General features: G+C 42.1%; 1 long non-coding RNA gene across 2 annotated transcripts in view; it reads left to right on the top strand.

Annotated features, from left to right (window-relative positions):
• The window catches only part of LOC106865131 (uncharacterized), a 224,275-nt gene that overhangs the window by 77,689 nt on the left and 131,943 nt on the right, over positions 1 to 14,643 (top strand). For both annotated transcript variants that reach the window (XR_015802728.1, XR_015802729.1), the window contains 2 exons: positions 1,893 to 1,948; positions 6,895 to 7,066. This is a non-coding gene — a long non-coding RNA (uncharacterized LOC106865131). The remainder of the gene's footprint in view (positions 1 to 1,892; positions 1,949 to 6,894; positions 7,067 to 14,643) is intronic.

The following is a 14,643-nucleotide window of genomic DNA, read 5'->3' as shown; positions in this document are numbered from 1 at the left end:
CCAAAAGAAACGGAGGTGTGTAGGATCAATGTGAACATGAAAGCTTCCAAACTGGCAGTCATGGAGGATATCCAATCATTGTAATTATTTCCAAGTAATTTAGCGTATCTCTAATTATAATATGAGGTCATCTTGATGCAAAATAATGTCTAATTAGACACAGTCCCTTTTCAGATATTCATAATAGATTCCAGAGAAAAACCTTTTGGCTCCTCTTATTGTGAGCTTTTAATTCTTAATTTACGATTTTTTTGGTAATTAATTTTTTGAGCAAACAGGGCAAATCAATCTATTTGAGTTAATTAGCATTTCTTCCTTGATTTCCTAGTCGCCCTCTCTGTTAGTCCTCTTCTCCTTATTTGAATATTACTGTAATTTATTCACATTTGTTTGCAACTAGTGCATAGTGATTTCAAGCCATGGGCGAGCAAGAGACTGCAGCACAGGAAAGGTTGCAGCTCTGGGAAGGAAGGAAGAAAGGAAGAAAGGAAGGTCTGCAGAAAGTTTGTGCTGGTCACGTTCATTTAGATGCAAACACCAGACTGCATCAGGGATGATGAGGGCAGCAGCAGAGTTAAGCAGAACAGACTGGGCTAAGGTGGGACAGGGTAGCAGAGCAGTGGAAGGAATCACTGCAACCACAGAAAGGGAAGATAAGTATCCAAGCCGGAAAACGGATTGAGCTCCATTTGCTAAAACCCATTTTAAGCTGAACATTGTTTCACCTTGATACTTTACAAGAAAGTCCCTCTGAGATCAGTTTTACAAAAAAACACCTGGACTACATTCACAGAAACCTATCTCATCTTTATTAGTCAGTGTTTGTCCAACCGCTTGCTTTTTTCAGTTTATACACATCTATTCTTTTACCTAATGCAGATGTACTCTGTGGTTTGCAGCAGGCAGATTTCTGCTCTAGTGCATGCTTGCCCTTTCTCCCCTTGGACCTGTGAATCTCTTGAGCTGTGAAAAGCAATGCTGTCGAGTGGTTTGAGCTGCAAGCTGAGTGCCTGCAATTCCTGATGTTGTCTTGTCCTGGTACCTTTGGTTGCTGATTTTAAGATCTCTCTAAACACAGAGTCTAGTTCAGAAAGGAGACACTGTTCTGTGCACAGTGAAAGGTGGAGGTTTCTACAAATCAAGCACACCAAGGGGTAAAAAGTTACATCTTTTATACAGTAAAATTTACATTAACCCTCCTATCTAATACATATTCTTCAATAGAGATATTCTCCAATAGATAATGCATATCTATTTGTGTGACCTAATCTTATGCAATGCTTGAAACACAAAGTACTTTTAAATTAAGCAACTTCTATTGTAGAAGTTATCGGACGACATTAGTTACATTTACAAAAGGTGAGAAAATTACATCAATTCCTTTTGTAGAAGTTATCTGATGACATCAGTTCCATTTATAAAAGGTAAGAAGAGAAAGCCTGGGGACAGATAATTCAGTTTGAAGACATCAGTTTCCTAATTTGTTCTGTATTTCTTGCGTGTGTCAAGCAGTGGAAACTTTTTTCAGGACAATGGTGTCATAGTGTCATGGAAAAGTGACAAGAAAGCTGTGTTTTTCATGTAGCCTGTGATGGGAGACACTACAGTTTTGTTTGGAATAGGAGGGCTCAAAACCCCAAAGAAATCCTAAATTAGCAGGTGATTTTGTCCTCTTGTTTACCACCTGTTTTTCTGTAAAAGATGCATAACAATGCTTATATATCTAACTCCCTTGGTTATTGTAAAAATTATTTTATGTTTGTAATGCTCTTTGAAAATAGAAATTGATAAGAAGCATTACCTTAATCAGAAATTGTTTTTTCTTTTAAACAGGATCTTTATCTTTCCTATAACTTGCCTCTGCTGATCTCAGCTTGTACTTTATCCAATAGGTGAAGCTTGGATTCAGAGGCAGAATGACCATGAGAGAGGAGGAGGGCTTTGTAAGGTAGGAGAGTGCTGCTTGGAGATGCAATCTACAGTTTCAGTTCGAGGGCCACATCAAGATGAAATAGTGCTTTGGCCTAATAGATGCAGTCATGTAATTTTATGGTCAACTAAAAATCAGCCCAGAAAATGCATGAAGACTGAGGGGAGATTAGATAAGACTCTACAGAAATGTCTCAGGGAGCAAAAGAATAGAAAGAAGCTGATTTTGCTATTTTGGGGTGGTTGGGGCAGTCCTAGTAAGAGGCAGTTCCCATCCTGGCAAGTTCTCTGTGCTGAATGAATTGTGGTATTCAAGATTGCTTCTACATTAGTGAATAAAATAGGCCTGGGAACTACCCACTAGCCACAAGGCCAGCTGGAGTGTCACTGCTTTTGAACATAAATTCTTTTCCTCTCCCACCCTAACAAGGTGGCCCATCCAAATTGCGTATTGGGAATGGTCCTTGGTTATTGCTTGAAGTGTCCAGGCATTGTGTGAGGGAGAGCTGGTTGCCTGGAACAAGTCTGTGCCAAGGACAGCACTGACAGTCGAGCAGTGGGTGATGCTGTGCCAGTGCTTGGGCCCATGCCCTGGCCCTCTTTGGTTGCCTAGTGCAGTAGCCCATATGCCTCTGACTCTTGGCCGCATCCCACTGTTCCTTCATGCCTTCCTGGAATTCTTGGCTTGGGTTTTTGTTTTATTTGTTTGTCTCAGAGCAGCACTGCCAGGATCTGAGCTGCCTTCTGGAGCAGGTCAGATCACCCGGGCCATCACTGGCTGCTTAGTGAGCAGAGGGAGCCGTGCAGTCCTTGGGCATGGTGGGAAGTGCAGGCTGACTGCTTGGTTGGATGGTGTGTGAAGAGTAAAAGGGTCAGTGCCCTGCCTCAGTACACACAGAAACACACTTGTGCTGGTACAGACCATCATGTGGATGCATTCACAGGGCAATTCTCTGAGCTGTCACTTCCCACTCGTAGCCAGGCTCTTTGGCTGTAATAACTTTGAAGCAAGGAAGTGGGTCTCAGCTAATAAAATACCTTCTGTATGCAGAAGGCCATAGAAGTTTGGTAATGGTATAGCTTTGAAAAGTGGGATGGAAAGTGATTGTGAAACCTAAAGTAACTTACTCTAGAAGAACTAATTTCTTCTAATTTGCAAAGTGAGTGTCATGTAGATCGTTTGTAGGTTTCTATGTGTAGTTACACGTACAAGTGTATTTATTTGACAAAATGTGGAGAATGGGATGATGATCTAAAATAAGAGGCTGACTCAGATGACTGGAATTTAATTTGTCAGCAAGCAAAAGTAGTAGCAATGAATAGAAGACATAAAATTACTTTATCAAATTTCCTGCATATATTGTGTTTTACAGAAGGAACAATGTACAGCATGTCAATCGAATTCAAAATATTATAATAATGTAAAATGATAGTCACGTTTAGCATATGGCAGAAAGAAATTAAAAAACCAAACAAAACTCATTGCTTTCTGGGAAAGTGCAAATTGTGTCAGTCATGTTTAAGCTCTCCCAGTTCCCATGAAGTATGAGAAGTCTGAGTGTACAATCTTCTTGTCTTCCTAGAAAGAAAAGCTTTTCAGTACTGCAGATTATCAGGTCACACTTGTAAATGAGACACATACTTAACTGATCTCCAGGACTGGGCTGCCTTTTGTCATAGAGCCAAAGGCAAGTTTTACATTATCACAAACCAACCTTCAAATAAGACACTTGTTATATAGCAGTTTTTGTTTCTCTTTAGGACAAAGGTGCTCACCTTGATGCAAAGAAAAAAAAAAGGAAAATTTTTAGTCTCTCTAGCTCCTTAGAAAGGTTCTCTTCAGAAAGGAGATAGAGATGATCAGAAGTCAAGCAGAATTCTAGCAATTTTTAATTCTTTGTATTTTTTAAATGAGAGAATAAATTTAAGGGGACAAATAAGAGCCTGAGAAATTTATTAAATGCAAACTGAGTTGGAATGAGTATGATTTCTCCTACTGAGACAACTGAAATGCAAAAACCCGTCTAGAAGCTAGGAACAAGGGTTGGGCTATGGAAAAATAGAAACCAGCATTCCTTGGCCAAGAAAGCAGATGTTAATCACAAAATTATTGTAGACTCAAGAAGCATTATTCCTATGCAAGTGCATGCCCTCTAATTCACCTGAAAGATTCTTATCTTTTTTCCCTCCTAAAGTGTGCATACATATCTAGATTACTCCTACAGATTATTTTGCTTTCTTTCATGCTTCTAAACCTATGTTTTGTTATTGTAAGAAGGCTTTTCATGTGTGGTTGCAAGTTGCTGTGGATACTGTCCCAAAGTAGACCTGCTGGCTGTATCCATTCTGCAGTTCAGGCATTGAGGTCATGATGGAGACACAAACCCAAGCTGAGGATAGCCAGTGGCAGACTGCTGTTACTGAGGGCATCTGCTTTGTCTCACTGGGGTACTTATGTGACATCCTTGCAGCACTGTGTGAAGCCTTTGTGCTGCATTGTGTGTGGGTAAAAGAAGAGGAAGGTGGCATTATGCTGTGAACTATGCAGTGCCCAAGGTCCAAGGCTTAACAACCCCTCTCCCTGTCCAGACCCACTTCTCCCACTGGAGAAGTATCTCCAGTTCCTTTATACCTGAAATTTTCGTGGCCTAATTTGTATTTGCTTTGGACATCAGAAAACCAGCCTAAAACCTTGACTGTGCTTCTCTCAAGATGATCTTTTGAATCTATCCCTTAGTGTTGTCTCTACCCCTCTGAAGCCAAAGACTGAGAAGGAGGGAAGGTGCCAGGAGTCCGTCTGGCTTTAACTCTCCTTGAAAATCCTGGTTGAGTGATCCTTTGTCTGATCATGTAAGATGTTAAAGCTGGTGGTCCAGTGAGTACAGAGGAAATCTCTGATGATCACAGAAGAAAGGTTAAGGCAGACAGAGTGAAATTCTAAGGAACTGTTAGGGCCTGAGCATGAGAGCAGGTAGCAAGCCAAGGGGCCTTTCTGAGGCTCAGCCTGCTTCTCTGGCATGAAGAACATGTGACTAAGGAAAGGAGCTGGAGAGGCAAAGGCACAAAGGTCCTTTTCACCCTTCTCTACCTTTTTTCCTTTTTAGATACACCTTGAGGGTCTTCTTCTTCTCAAAAGCATGCCATACATTGAACTGTTATTGTATGTTGCTTAGGATGAGCAAAGACAGGAATGGTTTCTTCTGTTCAAAACCTGAGAGTCTTGGTTTAAGAACATCTTTGTTAAATAAAGTGATGGAAAAATAGTCCTTTGATACAAATGGCTTAGACACTCGTGTTATACCCACTTTGTTATGACAGTACTGTGTGTGATACAGTTTGAGCTTCACATGCTTGCCAACCCTTTCCCTCTGTTTTTTAATGTTTTTAAAGCAATTTCAAGTCTGCCTAATTCCAAAAATATTAATACAAATGACATTAAAAGATGTTTCTGGTGCTCCTATTTAGACTGTTCTTGGCAGAGGGCTGGGGAGTTCAGCTAGAGCTGCCCAGGCTTGCCAAAGCCAGCTAAACAGCAGGTCCCCCCTCCTCCTCCCTCCACCACCAAGAAGGGGAAAAAAAGTCTGTTGAGCCCTAGATAAGCTTTGAAAATGCTAACAGAAAGAAGTGGAGAATGGTCTAGAAGCCAGATGTGGTAGGGAGAGAGAGGAAAAGATCTGGACAGTTATGAAATGGTAAAAGGGAAGGGATTTATCACAGGGTAGTAGGAAGGGCTGTGGAGGGTATTAAAAACAGGCAAGTGAACATTACTGGAAGTTGATGATATTACAAGGGAAATAGCTACTTGCTGCTGGCTGTGTAGGAGGCCTGTCAGACTTGGGGAAGTAAAAGCATAGTGCTTACATCAACATGATTTTTTTTTTTTTCTTAATGGCATCTGGTCCTGTGTTGCATTTGGGCATGATATTTAGTGACCTACCTATATGTGACACATTTGCTGTAGGCAGTGTTGGTTGCTGCAGCTGGCAGGGACAGGAAAGTTTGCAGAGGGGAATTCTGGAGCACAGAGAGCCAGTACTGTCCAAGCCCTGAACAGCTCCAAGCTGGGTACATCAGTGTCAGCACTGGAGGTGTCCTACTGGTGATTTAAGCTGTGTGTTTCAATATTCCAGTTTGAACTTTAGCTCTTGGAAGGCACTGTACTAAAAAGAAAATGTGTATTTTATTATGAGTGGAAAGGAGTGCTTGGGCCATCTTCAGCTGTTTGAAAAAAGAGAAGGATTCGGTTTGGCTGTTTTGCTCCACAGAAAAGTGGGGCACAGGAAGGAAGGGGAATTCCTGCCCTCTCCAGCTCTGTACCAGCAACCTGGGGACAACCTCAAATTGCTGTGCCCATGCAAATGCCACTACCTGAGCCTGGGCTTGGCCACATTCAGTGTTGGCTAACTGCTGAGTTTCTCATTTATAAAGAACCCTTTTTGAAAGGCCACAAGTCATTTCAAGAGTGAGGGAAGAGACCTCAGTTGTGCCTTTCTGGTTTAGAGAAAGGGGCAGAACTGAGGGGATCTGGGCTGTGAGGTAGCTGGAATTTAGCAAAGCTGTATCTGGGATGAAGCCCAGCTATTTTGATTCTCTGCTGCAACCTCAGTATGGGCTGGACCAGCTCTTGCACACCAGGACAGGTGGATAGCTGCCAAAGGAGAGTAACCAGAGTGAGGTGTGAGGCAAGCAGTCCCCTTCTACAGCCTACCTTAAACCACACTGACCACATGAGCCATGGGGATCAGCCCCATTCCTGGGCAATCTCTAGAGAGGAGTGTCAGCCCTAGACCCTCAGTACTGCAAGAGCAAACCAGAACATTCAGTGTCTACTGAAGCAGACAGTTCTGTAGAACTTTTACTGTAAGGTCTTATCAGGCTACGACCCATATTTGGGATTGCTCAGATCCTTTCTATCCTTTCTTTGGTGTTGTTTTCCTGGTAGTAATGCTCTGCTCTTTTCTTTAGATCCCAGCTGGCATTTGCTTCATGTGGACATAAGCATGTGGACAAAACGCAGAAAGTTTTCCAAGTCCATTTCAGAATATCAGATGCCCTAAAAAGTTTGAAAGGACTTATCAGTCAGCAGCTTTGGAAGAGCATTTCAAACCCACCACCAAATTAATGGGTCAGCTATATAGTAAGTGGACCTTTTTTACTGCTGTGCGTCACAGACCCCTTTCTGTTTCACTGGGGTGGAGTTTTATTGCATGAAAAGGGATTGGACTGGATAAACCAGCATTCTTTCCTGAGGACCTAGCAGAGCATGATAATCACACAGTATTGTAGGCAACAGAGTGAATAGAAGCAATTGTATCCAATACCTGAGTTATTGGAACATGCCTGCCTGCTCATGTGAGCCAGGAGAGAAAGATTGTTTTTCCTTTCTGAAGAGGGAAAATTGGAGGGAAGCTGTGCCAGAACCTTTCCAGGTTTAGAGAAGTGGAGGAAACACCTGCTACGCCATCAGCATTCTTGTTAACAGCGACTGCATGAGTGACAGAATCTGTCCTTTCCGGGGATGATTCAGACTCAGAAGACTCTTGGTAGTGATGACACGAACGCCTGGTAGCTCCTGAAAGCAGAACTAATGAGCAGTGCCACTCACTTAGCGTATGGTTTGACAACAGATGCACATGTTGGTAATTAAGTATTTGGCTGCATTACATTATTTTATTTTTGGATTTCTCAAACACTCCCATTGCAATCTCTAGACACATTAGCATGATTTAAAAGCCCTAAACTTATAACAAACAGAAAAACCAGCACAGGAAAACTATACCCCACTTTTCAGAAGGGCTCAGTAGTATATGGGCCTTTCTGTGCACCCCAAGCCTGGGAAACATAGGCTCTGTATGGCAAAACTGTACTCAGGGAATAATCCTAGGGATTTCTTCCATATTGAGCAGAGCTCTGTCTGTGGTTTCAGATCAAATCAGTACACAAGTCTTGCATCAGGATTTTATTCTACTGTATCATCACATCCATCAGTTCTTGTGACCCAGCAAAGCCTTGGAATGGCTTTGAACTTCATGAACTTCATGAATACCTGAATGCAATTATACCTTGCAGTGCTTGGGGAGCAGACTCAAATACTTCATCTTAGAAGAGATCTTCTGGAATGTCTTATTATGTCCTTGCATGCAAGCAGTTATTTATGTCTACATGTTAATGCTGACCTCAGCTACAAGTTGTAAAATATGTACATAATGGTGCTTGCTGGAGCATCCTGCTCCCAAATTGTACACCTTTGCTAACTCAGTCTAGATACTTATTAAAACTCTCCCTTGGAGCCCAGGCAATATTGCCCTATATGTCAGATATACTGGAGGAACAGTTACTTGAGAAATTATGGAAATCATGGTCTCATCCCACTCTACCCAGGTTTCTGTCATGGGTTGTTAAGGAGGAATTAGGGTGTATCATAAGGGTGTGATGGAGAAACACATGATGGCTGGGGAGGTCACCTAGTCCAGGAATAATGCATGGCATTAGGGTTTTTCCTGCACATTATGTTACAGGATAATAATTTCCTTTTGTGTGAAAGCTAGGATCTGAGCCAACTAGAGTGAACTTGAATATGTTTTGAGATTCTGAAAGCGGCAGAACTAGTGAGAAGACCTGTTCTTTATCCTGACAGTAGTAATGGTATACAGCAGAGGTCCAAGATCTACTGGAATATCTTTGTAAAGCCACCTGTAAAGTTGCTAAATATTTTGAGTCTTGCCTAGAAATTCTTAACATTGTTTTACAATTCAAGGAAATTCCAAGAATTTGTCACCACTGCCTTTCAAAAGCATGGCTGGTCCCAGACTGTGCCATCTTTTCATGAAAAGATAAAGTAAAATCTCTTTGGTTTCCTCTCTATCTTTGTAAGCCTGGCTCTAGAGCTAAAATTGCAAGATGCTTGTGCAAAGACACTATTTGACTGACTGAGAGGTGCCTCTATATCTTTTTGTGTTCCTATTCACTGGCTGGAAAGTCTGCCTGTGTAACCAGAAAATGACTACAGCTTAGGCTGATATAGATGTTAGCTATGCTTAATGAAAAAAAGAATTTCAGTCGTTGTTGACACTGAGAAGGACATTTAGAATTTTGAAGGAGAAAGACAGAAATGAGGCCACTAACAAAGGCAAAAGATACAGGGCAAAAGAAAGATGTGACCAGGCAGCTCCACCTACAAACCATAACCCTCCAGGGCAGTCTCAGGGTATACTAGCATACAAAACAGATTACATGCAAACCTAGACTGCAAGCATGAGAGTATTGGAAATCTGTTGCAGGTGTTTGATGGTAAACAGTGTTTATAGCTGCCAGGATGGAAACATTAATGCGTGTGAGTGAGTGCAAGTGGAGGGCAGGCCTCAAACTTTCACCCCATTACCTTCATATTTCAGTTTTGCTTTGCAGAGTACTGTTGAGCTCCCTGTGAGTTCAAACTGCTAGTGAAGCTACTATATGATTTTATTTGAGCATGTCCTGTTTTCAAATTTAAAATGCCAGAATCACCTGAGAAGTAGTGGGCTAATTTATCACAGGAACAAAAATATACAATGGAGACTGAATGGAAGAGGATGAGTTCTGACAGGCATGCCTTTACTTTTTTCAAGCAAGTATTTTTGCTTGGGTGGGTGGTGCATTAGTTATATATACAACTCATGCTTTTAGCTACAGCAAAATGTGAGAAGACATAATAATAGCTCTTCACGCTAAGGCTTCCTCTTTTTTTTTTTTTTTTTTTTCTTTTTTTTTTTTTCTTTTTTTTCAGTTCAGTTAGTTTGAGAGTTTAGAAAATTCTCTTTCTGAGAACTGAGGGAAGTATTTTTAATACTTCTCAGTGTGAGAGGTAGCTGGGCTGCCCTTAATCTGAGATGAAAATAGCAGTACATTTACTAGGGAGTTGGGCCAGAAGGTTGGACATCTAGTGCAAGGCTTCTGATTATTGCCTCCCAGGGGTTCCCAGACAGTCAGGTTGATTAAAAAAAAAAAAAATCCATCTAAAATATAAGCAAATTCACCTTTGAAGACTTGGTGTGTGTGAAGGGCTAAATATGCTTTACAGTATTTTTTTCCATCGGGGAAAAAAGTAGGAGTAGTAGTATAACCAAAAGAGAATTGTGTTTACTAATTGTTTTACTCTAGCCACAAGTAGTTGACAATTGCCCACAATGAAACTGCAGCATGAGGAGGATTCATGAGCCCGTTGGTGTCCTCTGTCAGGGCTGTGTGCAGGCTGGGGTAGAGAATGAGGGGACGAGAGGTGTTTACCATAGCCCCAACACTCCCACTGCTGCTGTGTTTTCTGGGGTGGGTGGGGTGGGTGTTAAGGAAGGTGAATGAGCTTGTTCAAGTGATCTGATGCAAGAGACTAAGGAACAAACCTGTCTCCTTGGGGCAAAACTTTCCCCTGTGCTTTGTCTTTTGGAAATGCAGTTCTTCCACCTGTGTCTGGAGTAAAAAAGCCACAAGAACATAAAATGGCTGGTCTGGCTCTGTCTTTTGACAATGGTCAATCTGATGCCTAGGGAAGGGTATACAGGGCAAAAGCAGGAATATTTCCGTATGTGTTTCCTGCCTTCCTAAGCCACTGAAGTCTGTGTCTGGTACTCAAATGGATATCTGTCTTGTTAATTTGTGTAACTGCATCTTGAAACCATGCACTATTTACAATATTCTTTGGCAACGAACTCCTCCATTTCACTACTAGTTCTGTTGAGAAGAACCTTGCTTTGGTTCTGTCTCCTCATTCCTATTTTGTGTCTCTCATTCTCAGTGACCATTTCTTACTCCCCTTCCTATGTCACTTTTTGTAAGAATCCTACCTCTTCAGTTTCTATACCAGGAAATGGGAGCATCTGTACCTCCATCATGTGTGCACCTTTGCATGTTCAATGGAGGCTGTGATATGGGGCTGGAAAGGGTCTTTCCAGCTGGGGTTTCTTCAGTATAGGCTTAAGGTGGCATCACTCCTGACAGCAGAGCAGCCAGGTAGGCACTTTTCTTCCCCATCTCCAAGGGAAATGGAAGTCAGGTTGGCTCAGGTATGTCTCACCTCAGGGAGAAGTGAAGTCATCCTCCTTTGCTTAATACATGAAAAAGAGGAGTAGGAATGAGGGAGAACAGAGTGAGAATTCATCCTGCTCACTTCAGAAGACTCAACAGGTCTGGAAAATAATCCGATTAATAAAAATACACCTTTTCTAAAGTCTGGGAAGGTACAAGCACTTCAGAAACCTAAAACAGTTTAATCCTAACACAGCATAAAAAATCTTGAGTTAGAACTAATGAGAGTTCCTGGGGTCTGCAAAGCTTCAGCCAGGCACAGAGTTCTACCTCCTCTGAGCTGCTCATGGATCTTCCTGGGGGGCAGAGCTTGTTGAGGAGGAGGGGAGGGTGCAAGCAGGCATTTCCACTCTGCACATTCGGAGAGCATTTGAAAATCAGAATGCGCAACTTTCCTTTTTTCTCCTTAAAAAAAAGGCAGATGCTTTCAAAAGCAGACATTTCTTCTTTAATTTGTAGCTGTTAATTCATTTATAAACTACATGTGCTTCATGAGTGATTATGCTAATGTACTTAGGATTATTTAAACCCTTGCACTGATTAGCCTAACCATTCATTGTACAAATAAGATGTTATCTGCAGAACGTCTCTAGCAAAATTCCATAATCACAAACATGTTACTTTATTGAATGCAACTATTGGCATTACTGAATTCAGCCACTTATACTTTAATTTTTAACACTCTATTTTTCATTGTACTCATGTATTCCATACTGATATGGTGGGACTAGTCTGGTAGAGCACATTTAATGGCAATAATAGGCAGTTAAATTTATATTTCATCCTGTCTCCAGGCAAAAGTATTTGTGGGGTCACACTACACTCACCTCATGCATGCAGAGGAGCAAGTGGGCTGTATCCCCTCTGAGGCAGGTGGGATGTGCTGGCTCTGTGCCATGAATTAGCACACCATGGCCATAGTTCCTGCTCTGAGGTCTGCCAGGTGCTGTGGGGCTACAGGCAAATCATTTAGCTCAGAGAGTCTGGTTTTCCCCATCTGAATGGGGTAATGATGCTCAGCCACCTTCCACACTCACTGCTAAGTGCTCTCTGAGTCACAGGCATTGTTATTAAAGGTATCTGGAGAGATGATTTCTTTGGGCAGTTTGTGCTGAAGCTGTCTCAGGCCATTTCTGGGCAGATTCCCTTGGGGCTGCCATGGTGTAGTGGTCACCTAGTGTCATTTCTTCATTAAATCATCCAGGGAGTTTAAACAGAAATGAAGGTCCATGCTCCCTCCTTAGCGCTCTGAAAGCAGCAAGATGCTTCGAGTGATCTGCCTGATATAGAAAACTTGTTGCCAGCTTGCAGAAGGTCTTCTGCCTGCAGAGTCCCAGAATGGGATTCTGCTGGGGGGGCAGGGCTCTGGCCATTTGGTTTGAAGAAGGATCAAACCTCTTTTGCTGTCTTTGAGGCAAAATGACAGAGCTCTTTGACACTTTTGTAGGTATATCTTTTGCAAATTTGTCTTAAGATTAATTTAAATTACAAAGATTTTTGGTTTTATGTTGCTGTATGACCCTAGCATGCTGTGAAGTCAGGAGGGAACTTTCTTTTAGGAGGGGATACAGGGCAGAGTGGCTTGTTCCTTGACTGGCCTGCCAGCATCCCAGCCACATTGGTTATGGTACTGGGGCCATACATCCTGGAGAAAGCTGAGGAGGACTGATGGTAATGATGATGGGCACTTCTAATCCCTTGTGCCCCGGTGTTTGTTTGGGCTAGTTCTTCCTCTGTGAGCTGAGCACTCTGAGCAGCAGCCATTTGAAACAGCTAACTGAGCTCTGGGCTTTGTGTGAAATGACTGCGAAGGTCAGATAGTGAAAGTGGAAAAAAATGTCCGAGATAGATATCTGTATATCTAACGTTTTAAAACTACTTAAAAAAATGTTCTGTGGATGGAACACATGGAAAAAGCTGTGCTACTTTGCTAAAATGTGATGTTCAGAGACTAGTTTGCTCAAAGGGGCAGCTGCTTATACACATGTAGCCCCATCAAGCAGAACCTCTGCACCCGCCCGTTGGGAATAGTGACACCTGTGCAAGCGGGTGCTGACTTTTGCATACACAGAAGCTGCTTTTAGGGTGGTCGAGTGCAGGCACTCCTCCCTGAACATCTGCAGGTGCGGCTGCATGCAAAGAGACAAAGGGAAGTTGAAAGGAGGCAATCGTATGTGCCCTTCATGGCAAAAAGTCATGAGTCACACTTAAAAATACTGTAAGACTCTGTGTTTTGAGGCTTTTCTCTGCAACCATGAAGGCCAGAGTTTCAAGGGCAGACCTCCAGGAAAGAGGACAAGGAGCCCAGCAAAATGCAGGAGCTGGCAACCCTGAAACTTTGCCCCCAAGTGTCTCAAAACAGCGGCAGCTGAACTGCCCACAGCATAGATTCAGTGTCATGCTCTGTGTCACCATTGAAGTGGAAATCAGGAGACCCTCTGGCTGTCCTTGTAAGAACAGTGGGAGAAGCAAAAAGCTGCATAACTTGTGGCAATGCAACAAGAATGGCAGCACCAATGCAGGGATGTTGTACAGCACCACAGCTTCCTCCTTACACGTGTGTAAGTGCAGGCTAAAAACAAGTGTGTGCATGTTCTGCTTTGAGATAAAGCATAACAAGGTCAAGCTAGATGCAAGAGGATTAAACACCCATCTCACTGCAAAATGGTTAACAGTTGCAGTCTTGTATTTATGTATTTACTGTCATAAGAGAGTGTTTTTTTCTGAAGTATGGAGATGTACAGAAGATATGTTGGTTTTTAGGACAGATTCTAGCCCTAACTGAAACCAACTAAACCATTATCACAAAACCATGCTGCTTTTTCTTCTATGCCATTAATTAGGAGAATAAAAAATCTTCCCTATTTTCTTAAAAAAAATAGTACCAAGATTTGCATGATCCAAGACTTCTATGTAAGAAGACTTTGCATGTACCAAAACTTGTATGGATCTCTCAGAAATTTTTTATGGTCGTAAGAGCAGTATTCAAGGGAAATTTACAACTGAAAAGCAGACAGAGGCATAAAAAAAAAGAAAGATGAGCAAGAAGAGGACCTAGTCTATGATTTAATTGGAATCAATGGGAATTGTGCCATTTGCCTTTGGTGGCAGCAGAATCAAAGCTGAAACACCAGCTGTAGTTTATTTTAGATTGCTGCCTGTCTGAGATTAGATTTCAGATATCTCCACAGGTTTTTTTTTTCCTTTTAACTACCTACAATTTATGGCAGCAATACATATTCTATATGTCTTCCTCTACCAGGGTATCAGCTGAGCCTGTAATGTCTGTAGGTGAAACAAGCCCTTTCCCTTTTTTTTTTTGTTTTTCTGGGGGATGAGTCTGCCACCTGTGAGTCTAAAGAAGTGGATATTTCACTGCAGGGAGATATGCCTTGGGACAAGGCCTCCAAAGCTGCATGAATTCAAAAGTGAGAGGTTCGAGCAAGCTATCCTACTCAGCATTTCTCATATGGGAGGTAGAAGCCAGCTAGATGGACTGAAGATGGAGCAGTCAGAGGAATGAAAGTTGGAGCAGGCTGATGACTGAGCTCTAGGTGTAAGGAACTTGTGGGAAAGATGTAAAAGAGCCTGACATTGCCAAATAAATCCATAACCTCTTGGGAAGTGCTGTACTGCTGTGAAACAGAGCACAAG

This window comes from Sturnus vulgaris, chromosome 3 (genome assembly GCF_052056855.1).
Source record: "Sturnus vulgaris isolate bStuVul1 chromosome 3, bStuVul1.hap1, whole genome shotgun sequence".
Lineage (NCBI taxonomy): Eukaryota > Metazoa > Chordata > Aves > Passeriformes > Sturnidae > Sturnus > Sturnus vulgaris.
Note: the sequence above shows the minus strand (reverse complement) of the source record. Positions and strands in the feature narration are given on the sequence as shown.